Below are 13,876 nucleotides of genomic sequence, written 5' to 3'. Positions count from 1 at the left end.
TGCTAAGCGGTCGGCTACAACCTCACCAGCGCTGTTAGAAAGAGCCAGACCATCCAAGGGTGAAGATGTACGCGAAACTCGAGGAAACAAATGCCTCATCAACAAGCAATATAACACTGGTCCTTCTGTAAGTGTAGTAGCTCAAGGACGGAAAAGGATCAACAACCCAAGCGTGCATCACCAGCACAGACGACTCCATCCCGGAAAGCCGCGGCCAAGACTCCTATGCAAGAAACTGGGGATGCTGCTCTGGACTTCCCATTTCCAATAAACGAAGTCATAGAACTCCTGGAAGCATGGATACAAGATGATGCCATCAAACTACCTCCTCCCAGACGACCGCCAGCCGAAGAAGAGATGGAAAATCTCAAATACTGTCGCTACCATAGGTTTGTCAACCATCCGACCAGTGAGTGCAACAAATTGAAGCGCATTTTCAGAGAGAAGGTGGATGCATGAGAACTTCAATTAGGAAATGAAAGAGTTCACAGAGACCCTCTACCTGTCAGGAGCTGCATGATTTCTGGGGATTCCATCCAAAAAACTGTGCATTCTATGATGTAGCATTTATGTGAAATTTTGTATTTCTCCAAGGCGCAGCGTCAAGATATGTTCGGTGTCCTCAACCGTGTCGTATCAGGCAAGCGTCTATTTCCAGTCAGGGAAGCTGCTCCCAAACCCCAATATTTCCTGGGAAGCGTGACTGATAGATGAAACTAGGGACTCCTAACCACCGCTCGCTTGAAGGATGTCGAGTTTGACAACACACTGATCGACGCATCCTCTGACTTCAATATTGTCACTATCAAGACTTTGAGAGATGCAAAGATTTCGAAGCAGAAAGCGGCTCACTACCCAACCATAATCAAAAACTCGGAAGGAGAATCCAGAGCCGCCTATGGGTGCATTAATATCGAAATCAAGGTGGGTGATGTTCCAACACACGCCAAATTTCATATTGTTAAAGAATGCCCGTATTATGATATGATTCTGGGCCGTTCGTGGGTGCATGGAAACAAAGCAAACCTAGGAGTATATCCTTTTCCCGTGTCTATACCTGAAAGTATTTCCAACAAGCCGTCCAACCCCGAATATTATTTGTTGTCGTATCAACAACTTTCCAATGTGATGCAGCTACCTGGGAGAGCCCATCGTCGTACATTCGAAGAATCCGAACTCAAGTAAGTCTTATTGAACAACCCTTTTTGCAACCAGTCACTCCTCCCCTTTTTCAACCGGTCACTCCTCCTTCCGCCAAGGCTTGGGGACTCGATCGACTATCAACCCATCTGTCACTAGCAGATGTGAATGGGATGCTGGTCCTTTCAAGTGTTTCATCAAGAGCTTATAAACTGCCACAGTTAAAGATAAGGAATCTGGGAAAGTAATTGCGCAACGTCTGAATCCATTCCAAGATGGAGATCTGGTAGTGAAATTTACCGCTCAGCCTGCCCCGTCTGATTCCGCAGGAGAGAAAGACAGGCCTCACCTAGTGGCAGAGGTTATTGTGGGAGGCTATTGCAAGCTCATCAATGCAAACAAGCTAGAAGGTGTAGTAATACACACCCGCTGGCTCAAACCCTTCAATGCCTAAGATGACACGCCGCCCTTCACTCCGACGTTTCCTTTAATGTTTTCCCCAGTAATTTCCCTTTTCACGTAATATTTGTAATTCCTCCAAAATAATTGCACTACTTGCATTCATAGTTAGGGTTTCAATTTATCAGTTAATCGAAGCATCATTTCCTTTTAGAAATCTCTCCTCCTGAATCATGAAATAAAGTCTCGAGCGAACCAGAACTTTCATCATTACCCATCGATTCAAACCAGAAAAGACAAATCCCTAAACAAAACATCTCAAGTCCTTCAAAACACCGAAAAAGAGAATACGTGAAGAAATAAAAGGGCAAGGAAGTTGTCGATCAGTAAGTGATTTTTTTAAGGAAACCGCCTTTTGTAACCTGAAGTGCAACCTGCTTCAACGATGAAGCATCCCCTCAATCACTGCATGGATTGCAACGCGCTACCGATTGGAAGTTAACAAGTTCGTGGTCGATCCTTAATTTCCATCATTGCCTACTTCGAGCTATCATTATTAGGGTTGTGTGCAATTATCGTTGAGGTGGCGCTCGGGCACATAAGAACACATCATCACTTATATGTGTCACGTTCCCTTTCAGCCGCACAACTCGATGGAATGGGGAGATTCTATTGTAACCCTACTGGAGAGCGCCACAACTAGCATGGCAAGATAACATGAATATAAGAACTACTATTTGATAGGGTTCAGGATCCAATCATATAAACAGGAAAATCCACTGAATACCAAAATGTCTACAAGCTACGAAAAGAGGCTAAAAAAAGATAAAATGAGAAATCTAGTTATCAGCATTAACGCAAGGATTAGTGGCGCCTTCACTGGAGTCTTCATTAGAAGCCGCTTCAACACCTCTCTCAGCAGCTGCTTCAATATTCCTCCTAGAAGACGCTTCAATATCTTCCTTGGAAGCTTCTTCGATATCCTCCCCAGCAACCACTTCAGCGTTTTCCCCAGCAATCGTTTTGATATCCTCTGCAGAAGCTACTTCGACCTCTTCTTCGGAAGCTGCACCGACATCCCTTTTAGCAATTGTTTCAGCGTTCTCTCCAGAACCCACTTCAGCGCTCTCCTTGGAGATCATGCTAACAACCTTTGGATGATCGGGTTCGTCCACATCATAATCAAGGATTATGATGCCGTTATGGACCAGGTAATCATGCATATTTTCACAGAGAGGCCGATTGTGATCGATCCGTCGCCTCTTTATTCGAGCTGCAAACCTTTCAGCTCTCGCACTTATCAACTGAGACGCTTCGTCGTGCCTCCATTTCTCCTCCATGTTGACTGAAGCCAAAAAGGCCTGAATACGCTCTCGAACGATGCGTAACTGCAGAAGAGACATACCTTGTATGGCACGACCAGCTTCGCGAAATGGAGAATCTATTTTGGCCATCACCTCCTCGAACGCGTCAGCCTCGGGTTTGTCGACTTCAAAGCTCTTTTCTGGAGAAGTAAAAGAGTAATTATCACCAACAGTTCCCATTATGTACTGCAAGAAAAAAAAAAGCGTTGTGATTATATCAACAACTGGTATATAAAAAAAATCATCATCATCGTCAATCAAAAATAAAATTGCATGATGAACATGGAGCAATACCTGGAATGAAGAAAAAAAAGCAATTCTGTGTTGGGAGAAAGGCTCCAGCGTCTTCTTTATATTCCACAAATCAGCAAGATACCGGGAAGAAAAGGAGTCTATACGCGCCGTGTATAAAGGCTTTAGATGTGGGATAATGATCAAGTAGATGCTTATCCATCTGAAAAACAACTGACGTGTGCTAAGAGGAGACGTATCGTACTCAAGGGAAGAACTAGCCCCTGTCCTGGTAATGTACTCCAAACTTCTAGTGAATTTCTTTAACTGACACCATCTAGTGCTTACCCCGCAATAGAGTCACTATTACGTGCTAAGCATGAGACTTAATGTTGATGGTGGTTTTCGGTTTAGGGCTAAATTCGTGAAACCATATATTTAAATACGCTGTCATCCTGCAAAGGGAAAAAATTCATTTGAAAGTGATGAGTGCATATACCTTTTCACTTACGTATGTATTGAGCAATTCGACATATTTATGAAATTTATCCAGAATGGTGCACGAAGCAACAATCCCAGATATTATGTAAACTTTAACCTATTGCATTATTCATTAATGCATGGCCTGACTAGTATTTTCCTATGTTATGTTCCCAGCCAAACTCTCAATATTGGGATGACATGACGATTAATGTTCACTCGCAACGGATTAGCATGAATCTCCTGAAGTGTCAATATTGATACCTGCATGAAAACATTCACATATGCTACACTACCCTCTGACAAATAGATTAGCGTGTTTACACGCCTTTTAATTAAAAGTTAGCGCGATCGAACGCGTTTAAATTCCTTAAGGGAAATCTAGACTGTCCATATCAGTCTTAAGAAACGATCACGGCCACATTTGGCCGCGCGATTTAGCAAGCCTAGACTACTCCTGGTGGAACTAGGAAATCACCGTATTAACGACCGGTGGGCCCACTAGTACCCTAGTCGATCGAGTCTTATTTTGTTCATTCACAAGCACTTCAAACGTTAACCCAAACATGGGTGTTCGCGCTACTTGAATTTAAGCTCAAACGAGCTAAGACCGGCAAATACGGTCTCAAAGAAAATATCATGACCGTCCAACTTAGCCAGCCTAATTGGACGACTAAGATCTTCCTTGGAATGATCAAAGAGGCACCAGCATGCCCATTGGCGGACCAACATCTCCCTTGGTCGATCGACTTGCCCGCAGCAAGTCTATAGGGCGTTAAATCATTTGCCCAAACTAGGCCGAACACGTTATTTCAAAAACCTTAATTTTGGTTTACGGAAGTATGCTACTATCGCAAATTGATCACGACCATCTATCTTCGCCAACCACATTGAATGGCTTAGATCCAATTTCAGACGATCAAAGAGGTGCCAGCATGATCGCCGACGGCTCATCTCCATCCCCAGCTGATCGAATTACATGCGGTGATCCAAAAGCACGTCGAACCACTTTCCCAAAGTAGGGCGATCGCGCGCTTATAAAACCCTAAATTGAATAAGCGGCATTACACAACTGCCGCAAATCGATCACCGCCGTCCATCTTCGCCAGCCTGGTCGGACGACCTAGATCTAATTTCAGGAGGCCAACGAGATGCTTGCAAACTCACCATTAACCCATCTGCGTGTGTACCTAATCGGCCTGTCCAAATCAGTGGAAAACACCACAAATTGTTTGGCCTAATGGTAGGGTGTCCGCACGGCTTCAAACCCTAAAATACAATCAATGGCAGAATACAACTGCCGCAAATCATCTCGTCCGTCCAACTTCGCTAGCCTGGTCGGACGGTTTAGATCGAATTCTAGGTGGCCAACAGGGTGACGCCGTGATCACCGGCCACCCCTCCTCCACAAGGAGTGATCGACCAAGTGGTAGTTCACCCATAGGGTTCTCGAACGATCATCTAAAGGTGGCCGGTCGTGCCACTTCTTTTAAAACGCTCAATTCGTGACTGATTCGATCGAGCTCTAAAACAACGATGCTTCTTGCACATCGATTATTTTCAGCTGCTTGTTTAAGAGTGATGCTTCATACACATCGATTATAAGAAATGTTTTATAAATATTGGTTTCACAAATAATTTATTATTTGACCTAAAAGCATTGTGTGCTGCTTTCAATGACGAGTCTCACGACTCGACCCACTTACTCGAGACATCAAAGATCTCACAAAATGGGGGATGCTCACTGGGGTATTGGTCTGGCGGTTTACAGCGTGCAGCTTGCAACGCGCCTATTATGAGAAAGTGTCAGGAAAGACGGACGGTTAATAGTAATGAGAGTAGTGGGTGAAAACGGGATCAATCTTCCCTCATAACGGAAACACGATGATTATCACCTTCCGCACAACTCCACTTCTCTATTACTTAACTTCCTCCACTTCCTATGAGATCAGTTTGCGCTCAATGACTTATATAAATAGGTTTTCAACCTATTTCAACAACAGAAGTGTTATCAACACAAGTAGCCATAAACCATTTTCTGATACAAGTCATAAAAAAACCACCTTCATAATTCAACATTCTAATCTCAAACACCTTCTTCGCTTTCCCTCCCTAAGATCAACCTTTCTCCTTCACCTTGTGACCGAATTGAATCTGGAACGACCACTTCTTGGTTTAGGACATATTCTTACAGATTGATCTCTCGAACTCAAAAGTACTCCCGTGCAGTACATTTGTTTAAGGTTTGAATTCGTTTCTCATCAACACACCTAAATTTACCAAAAACAGCAGAATCAATTTGTACCCCAAAACACCATATGATGTAAGAGTTTTGTCACTAAAATTGACAAAGGGTGAGATTGTTAGAGCATAGCTCGGTTTAAGCCACCAAGCGTTGGTATGTCAAGTTTGGTTATCATATTTTAGTGAATCAAAACTCATTTAAAGAGTCGCTTGATTATGCACTAGAGTCAACTTCGTATAGGTTAGCTTGAAAGTATTAGGATATGAGACATTAAAAGTATTGCGAAGACTTGAAGAAGTGAAGAAGCAAGGAGCTACAACGACAACATCATCCTTCCACTTGAGGTTAGTGATATTTGACTTGAACCGTTTCATTCCCTAACGATCTTTCAAGTCGTGTATATTGAAGAAAAAAGCTGCGAAGCATGATTAAACTCTAGATATACATGGTATTAAGGAATACAATACGAGGTTTATTGCTTAACCATTAAATTTTGTAGATAAGTCATCGACATAATCGTTTAAATGCTATTGTGATTATGTATGGGTATGAGGTGAGTATTTCATCCTAGGAAACAATGTTTTACATGTGTTTTAAGGAAGTAAATTCATGAACTTATTTTGTGAATCGAAAATGAAATCGCCAGGCATTATCGGTATTGTTATTCATTGCATATCTTTTGAACAACCAATATGTGTGATTAGTATAACCGCTCATGTATTGTTTGTGTTCTTGGTAAAACTATTCACAAAGGCCTGACTTTTGTATTGGTATGACTTTTATTAGTGAAACCGATCTTAAGTAATCACCTGAGACGGTATGATCGAGTTTGTGATTTGTGTATGACCAACTCTGGGTAAAGGGGAACCGATCCTTGTAAGAGGTGCAACACATCACAAAGGGGAATCGAACCTTGTATGAGGTGCAGAAAGTTTATAGCAGAAAAGGGGAACCGATCCTATGGACATATGCAACACGTTTTTAGGCAAAGGGGAAACCGATCCTATGGACATGTGCAACAAGTACAAGTTAGATACCATATATATGTGGGGAACCAATCCTAGTACCTACTCAACCGAATTTTGGAAAGCTTATGTGACTATGCACATTAATCACATGGAGGTAGAACCGAAACTTGTTTTGGTAGAACCGTTAAACCCATGATTTATGATTGAGTGTTCTTGATCAATCACATAGTTCTTGAAAGTCAGATGAACCAATTCTAAACTTGTATGGAAGTATGGCAAATCGGTTTCAAGATTGTAAGTATGAAAGAGGACTTACAAAGTAAGGATGTCGACATACTTTGAACATGTACAGTAAATGTTAATCTTTAATTGTTCAAAGTTATTCCTTAATAGCTAAAGGAAGAAATTGAAACATATATAATTTAAGAATATTTTAATTAAGGTTGTTAATTTATTTTAGGAAAATGGAAATTAGTAATGCGCATTTACTAGTTAAAGATTTTCGGTCAATATTTTGGACATAGCATTTCCAGGAATTATGGAAATCGAATCTGAGCTTTAGTGAATATCTTGAAAATATTTGCGGTTTTGGAAATTCCTTGGTGTCCAAACTTCTTTGTCTATAAATACTTGAAGTTTGCATTTCTATCAAACTAATCCTTCGTGATAGCAAACTTCCTCGGTTGTGTTGTTACTGGTGAAGCCGCCTATTCGGAGAGGAGAGTAACCTAATTAGGCGAAATATCTTACGACCGCTCAGTTTAAAGTCTTCTTTGGGATTGAGAAGCTCTATTAGTACCATTAGTGGGAAACTAGATAATTATAGTTTATCTTTTGTTTTCGATTGATTTGATTGACTAACGGTGGTTGAACTTTGATTGCACCTAGTTTGTTTATGCTTGAGAATCTTCTTTTCTAATATAAGATTCACTCAAACTAGATCGAATTTTCGACAGGGATCTTTAGATTGTTTGTAGATCTAAAGACGTCTTGTGATAATCCATTGTTAACAGACTCCGTTCTGTGCGTGATTGATCAAAATAGATTCAAGTTATTGTGTGCAGGTGTTTATTGAAGATCTAAGAAGATTTGAATACAAAGAAGATATTGAAGATTTCTGATTTGGGGTTCATAATCTTTGGTGTGCACATACTTGTTTCGGTATAGAGGATCCAACTATAACCGGTTTATCCTTGTGATAGATTAGATTGATTAGTTGTGTAGATCGGCATCAATATTATTCTTTGTAATTAAAAGTATTGATTGCAAAATCTTAACAATTAATTCGGTAGTTGAGAATAAGATAGATCTTAGAACCTGACGAAGGAGATTATTGAGATAAACATAAGAGCCTTTGTCGAACTCACATCACTTGGTTGAAGAGAGTTGCTACCAAACATATTTGTTGTTCCTTTACTTTTTGGATTACGAACCAAAGGAATTGTTCCAAGTACGTGACTTATTCATAAGTTGGAGGCGTGGGAATACAGATGGAACTAGGTGAACTATAGGTTTAGTTGCTTTGTCTCAACTATACGAAGTTGGTTTATTTTGTAAATCAGCTTAATCCTGAGAGTATTCAATTCTGGACAAGGTCCCGGGGTTTTTCTGCATTTGCGGTTTCCTCTTTAACAAAATCTTGCTATGTCATTTACTTTTATTTTCCGCAATTATAATTATCTTTATTATAATTTAAAGTAAATTATACAAACGTTAATTCCTATTTACTTGATAAGTAATCCTATTGTGTTTGGTTAAGTCCGAACCTTTTTATCAAGTAAGCGTACTTCGTTGTTGTATTGTCTCGATCTCGTATCCATAGACGATCACACGAAGTATGAACGGATTAGTTGTGTTAGAGCATTGCTCAGTCGAACTCGCATGCGTTTCTATCTCAAGCATGTTTGTCAATGTTAGTGATCAAAACTATAAGTCTTGATTTATAGTCTATTATAGCTAAGTCTCGGACTAGGATAAAAAGTGTAGTTGAGCTCAAGGACTTCATGGCGATTCATCTTACAAGTAGAAGACTACTCAAGGAACCGGTGGAACTTCTCGACAAAAAGGTATGTGGAGACTTGAACTTATCTGTCACTCAAAAGTCTATCTACTCTATCTCATACTCTTTGAGACAAGAAGTCGTATGCTATATATATATATAGACTTGTATTATACACATTTGGTATTTCGAGCCGAGTATACCTCGCCTATCTATATCTCAAAATATGTGTTTGTAAGCTTTTCGCTTCGATCAAGTTTATCTTTACCATGTGACGAAATTCATGATATGTTTCAATCATCTTGAAAATTGCTTTGACGAGAAATGGTGTAACAACTGTATAACATCCTCTAAGAATGTTTCAATGATTGAAATGAGAGTTTAGATTACATAACCAATGGTGGACATAAGCATTGTTGTGGAAACACATTTATGTATAAGTCATATTCCTTGAACCAAAGTTTGCGAACTTTATTGATCAAGAGAACCGGAAGAATGGCGTGAGCCAAGTCCGCGAACTCAGTCCGCGAACTGCCGAAGTTCTCAAACCCGAGAATTTCTGCTGGAGTTGACAAACTACTTGCGTGAAGATAAGTCCGCAAACTGCCGAAGTTCTCAAACCCGAGAATTTCTGCTGGAGTTGACAAACTACTTGCGTGAAGATAAGTCCGCAAACCCAGTATGCGAACCGGCGAAGTTCTCAAACCCGAGAATTTCTGCTGGAGTTTGTAAACTCTGCCCGGTAACTTAAGTCCGCGAACCTAATCTGCGAACTTGAGAAGGTTGTATATCTGAAGATGATTTCTGAACTTAAACTTAAAAAGACTAAGGAATGCAGTTTGCAAACCGTGGCTATAAAAGTTCATGAACCGATTCGAGTGAATCAAATCATCTTTGCTTTAATTGTGTCTTGTGTAGTACATAAGATTACCTTGCAATTGAACACTCTCTAACTAGTTCATTTGAACTAGTTATGGTGAAGAAGAACATGGTTGATATGAAATGCTCATATGGATAATATTTGGTTAACTATTGTTGAACCAACAAGTGCATACGTTTGGGTACGGTTAACAAACCTAAAAGCGTGCATTTTCAAGTGTGTATAACAAGCTAAGTTTTCGATCTAACGGTTGATAAATATTATCTTGAATCTAAATCAGTTTTTCATCTAACGATGGATATTGATTGCTTTGTTACCAAGGTAACCTAATTACAAACCTTGATTTGAAATACTATATAAAGGAGACATCTAGTATTGTGCAAAACTAATCCCCGCACCTTACGTGTGATATTAGTTTGCGTGCTAGAGTCGTTTCTCCTTTAACCTTTGGTTTTCTTCTTCTAAAACCAGGTTAACGAATTAAAGACTTCATTGGGATTGTAAAGCCAGACTGATACCACTTTTATCGTAGTTGTGTGATCTGATCTTGCATCTTCTATCGTACGAGTACAATCAGATTGATTGGCTTGAGATTGATATCTCCGATAGGCAAGATATAAAAAGTAATCACAAACATCTTCGTCTCATTGTTTGTGATTGCGCAACATCTTGTTTCTCTACCATACGATTAAGATTGTTGTGAGGTGATTGATAACTATAGGCTGTTCTTCGGGAATATAAGACCGGATTATCAATAGGTTCCTGTTCACCTTGATTATTATCAAAACACAGAACAAAACCTTTAGGGTTTATCTGTGGGAGACGGTTTGATCCTTTGATAGACTTGTCTGTGTGAGACATATTTGTTTATTGTTAAAGCCTGCGATTTTGGGTCGTAGCAACTCTTAGTTGTGGGTGAGATCAGCTAAGCGAATCAAGTGCGCAGTATCCTGATGGGATCAGAGGCGTAGGGAGTACAACTGTACCTTGGATTAGTGAGAGACTGATTGGGATTCAACTACAGTCCAGTCCGAAGTTAGCTTGGAGTAGGCTAGTGTCTGTAGCGGTTTAATACAGTGTGTGTTCAATCTGGACTAGGTCCCGAGGTTTCTGCATTTGCGGTTTCCTCGTTAACAAAATTTATGGTGTCTGTGTTATTTTTATTTCCGCATTATATTGTTTTATCTTTATAATTGAAATAATATAGGTTGTGCGTTAGATTATCAATTAGAGTAATCCAAACTTTGGTTGTTGATTGTCATTGATTGATCCATGGATATTGGTCTTTGGTGCCATCCAAGTTATTCTTGTGTTTGATTAAAGACTCGTTGATTTCTATTAGCTTGAGTAAATCAAAACAAGAGAGAGATATTAACTCCTTGAGATACTTTTACCTGGATTGATTCTGACTGTCTAGTTGATTCTCTAGAAAGTATTTCGGAGTTAGTCCATACAGATTGCTAAGAGAAATATAGGGTGGTGTTGTTAGACCTCCGCCTTTTCAAGTTGTATTGTCTTGACTCAGTCCATATACAATCACTTTCGGAGAAATGACTTATAGGTAGCAAAAGTTTTAGATTGAGATATATTTGGGTACCCTCGTCTTTTCAGACACATATCACTATTCCAGGCTATTTTGGAATGATAATCTCGAATCATAATTTAGGTTACGAAAAATATATAAGTTGTCCTTAACCAAAATTCATCAAGTATGAACAAATGTCCATTAAGCTTAGTCATATATATTTCGAGAAATAATTACCAAGATAAACATGACTCGAAATTCTTGAGAATTAGATGGTTCAGTCTTCACTTACCTTTTGGTGAAGAAGTTCTCCAAAAGCTTCGGTTGATCTTCTGTTTCAAACGGTAGAATGTAATGATGACTGCCGTGATGTTCATTTATCAACTACACTTCTATCCTAATTCGATACTTAACTAACCTAGATAATTTGGGGATATCCCATTTATTTTGGGCCTGCTACTACAAGAAAAAAAATGTTATTAAGAGATGAAACTACCAATTTCCCTCTATCAAATACTAATATTAAAAATATCTCCATCAAATCCTAATCATAAAACTAAAAACTAAAATCAAAATCATAAAACTAAAAATTAAATTCATAAAATAAAAATCAACTGATTCTTCTTCTCTTCTTCACCCCTAAGACGAACCATTTTTGAGTGCCATAGAAGTAGATGAAATGGCAAGAATCAAGTACTTTTCTAGCAACCCAATCCCCTAAATTAGGTTTTAGCAACATGCAATCACTCAAAATTCATTTTTTTGAAATCAAAATCTTTCGGGTTTGCCAGAATCGGATGATATTAATGTACTTGTGAACCGATTGTGTTTAGAAACGGTTGATGTTCTTGGTCACAAACACCGATTGTGCTGCATGTGTTTTCTGGTTCGAGAAAATTGAACCAGAATCGGTCTACGTTAATGTCAACATAGCCCGATTCTTGTACGAAAGAGATAACCGTTTTTTCAGTATATTTTTTTTTATCAGAATCAGACTACATGTACGTCCACATAACCCGATTGTACAACCTTTGATTTCTTAACTGGTATGCCCACAATCGGATTATTTAAGGGTCCACATAAACCGATTGTTATTAATGTTCCCCAAAATCGGTATATATGGTACACCTACATAAACCGATTCTGAGTTGATGTGATGAATATCAACCACAATCGGTTTATTTTAATGCACACATCAACCGATTCATTAACCATGTTTGAAATTTTGCACAAATCTTGAAATTTTTATCTTTATATTATAGAGCATGCAATTTTGAATTGAACGCAAAAAGAATGAGATCATTTCGACATCGGACGAAGAAGTTATGAGCAAAATAGTCGAAGAATGCACAGATTAACAATCAATTTATGTGGGCATTAACATAAACCGATTCTGGCGAAAAAAATTTACAGAAAAACTCTTGAATTTACAATCGGACTATGTTCTAAGTATTATTTATGTGAGCATGAACATCCACCGATTCTGGGCGAGTTTTTTAAAAAAAAAAAATTCTTTCATGTTTTGATGAAGAATCAAGATTAGTTAATTTCTAGTTTAATTTGATTAAACATCAATTAATCACCCGATCAAAACTAATTAATCAGGGATAAATTATCCATTATGTAAGATAGTTGGATTAGGGGTGTCCTCTTTTAACTTCTAATGACCCTTTTTGTCCTTTAGTAGTAGGCCCAAAATAATGCAAATGGGCCCCAAATTAGCCAGGTTAACTAATTGTAGACTAGAAATCAAGAAATAGTTTTGACAACTGAATTTGACAACAAGCTTGAGATAGCAAGACTTATGAGTTCGACCGAGCAATGCTCTAACATCTTGTTCAAAAAATACATAATTTCTGGAAATGCATTCATCTTCGGATATGGTAAATTTTGCACCCCTAATTTTGTCACGCTTGTTCAATTGAGAATCCATATTCAAAAAATTACACAATAATAGTGAATTGTAGGGAAGATTGGAGTTGGATGATGAAATTTGCGTTAGATAATCATAAATGTAAAAAGTGAGAAGAGTAGAGAATGTGTGAGTTGAAAATAAGTTGAAATTGAATATTTATAGGGGATGGATTTATGGCCGTTGGATCAGATACACTGAGCGATGCAGTCTGCACCAGGCGGTTGAATTTTTACCGCTAGCGGCTTAGTATAAACCGCTCGATAGAGACTAAACCTCGCCTGGCTAAGTGGCAAGCCGAGTTTGTTTACCACTTTGTCATACCCACGATGAGTACAAAAATGGTAAATTTGGGCTTTGCCATGCACATAGAAACCGGCCTAAGTAAAGTTGCAAGTTTCGTATGACATTAAACTTAGATCATCCGTCCTCTTTTGTATAGTAAGATTCCATTTTCGCATCAAATTAAACAACAAAACTTAATGATTTCAGTACCAGCCATCTTAATTTCCATTTCTCTCCAAATTTTAAAATGAAACTGTCTATCCGGTTGATTATAAAAAACAGCACAAAAACTGCGAGTTAAATGCCGATCTAGCTGAACGTGGAAGTGCATCGACTTCTTTTAGCCCCGCGAACAATGCTGGGGTTTCCTGATGAAAGAAGAGGCATTAAGATACAACTTACAAAGTTGCACATGCCAAGTAAAGTGCATCCTGATCCGCATTACAGG

This window comes from Papaver somniferum, chromosome 8 (genome assembly GCF_003573695.1).
Source record: "Papaver somniferum cultivar HN1 chromosome 8, ASM357369v1, whole genome shotgun sequence".
NCBI classification, from domain to species: domain Eukaryota; kingdom Viridiplantae; phylum Streptophyta; class Magnoliopsida; order Ranunculales; family Papaveraceae; genus Papaver; species Papaver somniferum.
This window is presented reverse-complemented; position numbering follows the sequence as displayed.